The sequence below is a fragment of the Micromesistius poutassou genome, assembly GCF_964030765.1.
Source record: "Micromesistius poutassou genome assembly, chromosome: 23".
Classification (NCBI taxonomy): domain Eukaryota; kingdom Metazoa; phylum Chordata; class Actinopteri; order Gadiformes; family Gadidae; genus Micromesistius; species Micromesistius poutassou.
The window spans coordinates 6,359,355-6,362,390 of NC_140293.1; the positions used below are offsets into that span (position 1 = coordinate 6,359,355).

General features: G+C 49.1%; 1 protein-coding gene across 4 annotated transcripts in view; it reads left to right on the forward strand.

Moving 5' to 3' along the window:
• Window positions 1-1,013: 1,013 nt before the first annotated feature.
• The window catches only part of ptprda (protein tyrosine phosphatase receptor type Da), a 98,610-nt gene continuing 96,587 nt past the window's right edge, over window positions 1,014-3,036 (forward strand). For all 4 annotated transcript variants that reach the window (XM_084487179.1, XM_084487180.1, XM_084487181.1 and 1 more), the window contains exon 1: window positions 1,014-1,431. The gene's annotated coding sequence lies outside the window, so the exon portion shown is untranslated. The remainder of the gene's footprint in view (window positions 1,432-3,036) is intronic.

Genomic DNA, 3,036 nt, shown 5'->3' on the forward strand with positions numbered 1-3,036 from the left:
AGGCAGGGCTCAGTAGTGGGATGAGATCCGGCCCTTGGAAGATTCAACAAGATAATTGTGCGTTTTATGAATCCGCCGGCGCACGTTTTCTCGACTCAGGTTCAGGGTGAGTTTAAAGCAAGCGAGACATGTGATCCGATGCGCCCGTGCCTTAATGGCCCATTGTTAGGCTGCGTGCGGTTTGTGACGAGCTGTTCATCCCAACATATAAGGGGCTGCCACAAAGCCATTTCTGGGCGGCACAGAACCATTGTTCATCCTGGTCCATGGCCGTGGGCCACTGTTACCTTTGTGTAACAGTAACAGTGTTACTGTTACTCCCCCCCCCCCCCCATTGTATGGGTTGCACTATACAGCATTGTTCCGTCAGTGTTCGGTCAAGGCACACTTTTTTTGGTTTTGTGGAAATTTCACCGCAGGATCGTGCAATAGTTTTGACAGATTATTTTTGCTTGTTGGGTAATGACATGGCTCTCGACCACGCACACACACTCACTCACTCTCACACACAACTCTCTCACGCACACACACACGCACACACACACACACACACACACTCACACACACACACACAGAGACACACACCACTCTCATGCACACACACACACACACACACACACACACACACACACACACACATACACACACACACACACACTTCTTGAGAAACAAATCATCTGAAAATAATGATTGCCCCTCTCCCTCTCTCCCTCATCGACACCACGCACACACACATGAACAACCAACACATGCTAGACGCAAACTATCTCTCACTTCTCACTTGTCCAAGCGCACATTCCAGTACTGCACTGAAGGGACTGGACTCGATGGCAAAGTTGAACGCGATTGAGTTCGACGGTGGGTTTTGTTGAGTGACGTCACCCCCCCCCCCTCCATCCCCAGTCTCTCGGTTTCTCTGCGAGAGCCGGGCCAGTGTGTGTGTGTGTGTGTAGGGGTCTCGGAGTGAGAGCGGTAGAGAGAGAGGGAGGGAGTGAGTGAGTGAGTGAGAGAGAGAGAGGGAGGGAGAGGGAGATGCGTCCCCGCCGCCGCCACCGCCACAGCGCAGCACGCAAACACCAGTGTACACAGTCTCTCCGCGTTGTATTGTGAAGTCTCAGCGAGAGGGGCGACCGACGAACGGGAGATATACACACACCACCACGACCACCACCACCGGCCACCACATGTTTTCGCCGTCAGACACCCTCGTCCTCTCACACAGTGTCGACTACCATCCCGAAGAGACTATTCTTTTCTAGACAGAGAGAGAGAGAGAACTCAAGGAAAGAGTCGCCGTAGAGAGCGCAGAGAGACGGGAGCGCAGCGGACGGATTTATGGCCACGACTCGCCTGTCATTCTGGATGTAAAAGTCGCGATTATTTCTGCGAGAGCCGAGTTCAAAACCTGATCGCCAAGATGCTGACACTAAGGTAAGACTTGGTTCTGTTTGACGTCGGAAGCTTTTTTAGCTTTTTTATTTTAGACAGACGTCAAATAAAGTGGATGCCGCAGTGATTTCAGGTGTCCATGCGTAAAGGGACAAGTTGCTTTAAACGTTCAGGCTGCAAAACATCTCAACGAAATAAATATTATTTGGGGCATTCGGGACGGTGGGCTACGTTTCTGTCTCCGACCATACTCTCATATAGAGGGGCTTCGTAAGGATGAAACATTACGCGCGTTTGGATAGCGCGTAAACGCATAATGGCACGTCGGCGTTATTAACCTTTCTTAATCATTGCAAATAACTACAATTGCACCTGTCTGTAACAGCGTTATACTGTGTGTGTGTGTGTGTGTGTGTGTGTGTGTGTGTGTGTGTGTGTGTGTGTGTGTGTGTGTGTGTGTGTGTGTGTGTGTGTGTGTGTCTGTGTCTGTGTGTGTGTGTGTGTCTGTGTGTGTGTGTTAGTGCAGCGTGTAGTCTGTGGCACATTTAGGGAATTGAAGTGTCTCAGAAAACTAAGACCACACATCCTGATTTCTCCAATACTGTCGTTTCATTATTGTGATCACTTTAAATAGTGTATTTCTTCCGCTGACGTTTGTAATGCTGAATGAATGAATTATGATGTCGGACTACATCGCAATTTATTTGATCACCTTGTGCCCACTCATCCAAATGGACCGTCAGACTGTGATGTGGAGTGGGTTCCGCTTTGCGCAATATAAACGGCGTGTCTCCAACTCCCCCGAGAGACACTGTTGTATTTGCAGATCTTTTTTATAGGTTCGCGGTTGTGATTTGGGCTTTTAATAGTCTCCCTTTGGTCTCCCCAGAGCGCGGCGTTCAAGACGCAAAAAAAAAAAAACAGACGCACACTTATTCACTGGGTCTCCATTCAATCTATCGTGAATGTGTTTTTTCCCCTCTTGTTTCTTCATGGTTCAGGTTTTTCTGCCGGGCTGCGCATATTACCTGTGTTCAATGTGCAACTCAGGCCACTAGGGGACTGTCGGTTCTCTGGTGATTTAGGGGAATGCAGTACTGAGGGGGCACAAGTCAAGGAGGGAGAGCTTTGGATGTGACACACACACACACACACACACACACACACACACTTTTGTACACATAGCCGTTCTATATCATATTAGAAGCAGCTTTCTCTAGTGATGTATACGCATTTACATCCCTCTTTTATCACATGGTTACGTATAGTATGTCACACATACAGTGGGCAGCCATGCACTGGACAGGGGTATTGTAGTGTTAAAATTGCCCACCAACAGAAAGCCTGTGTGTGTGTGTGTGTGTGTGTGTGTGTGTGTGTGTGTGTGTGTGTGTGTGTGTCTACGTGGACCATTTTCTGCAAATGTGCTTGCTGAAGCGGTCCCAGGTTTTGCGGCCAGCCAGCAGTCCCTGAGAGCCCAGCCCAGCATCTATCTACCCCCCGTCTTCCATGTTTTACAGCTCGGGCAATTAAGCACTCGCCCCAGTTTCGCCACGCCGCAATTAACGCTGTCACCGTCCGTTCGATTTCCAATTTTGCTGCCGAGACAGTCCTCAAAAAAAAAGAGAGGAGTGTGTGTGTGTGTCT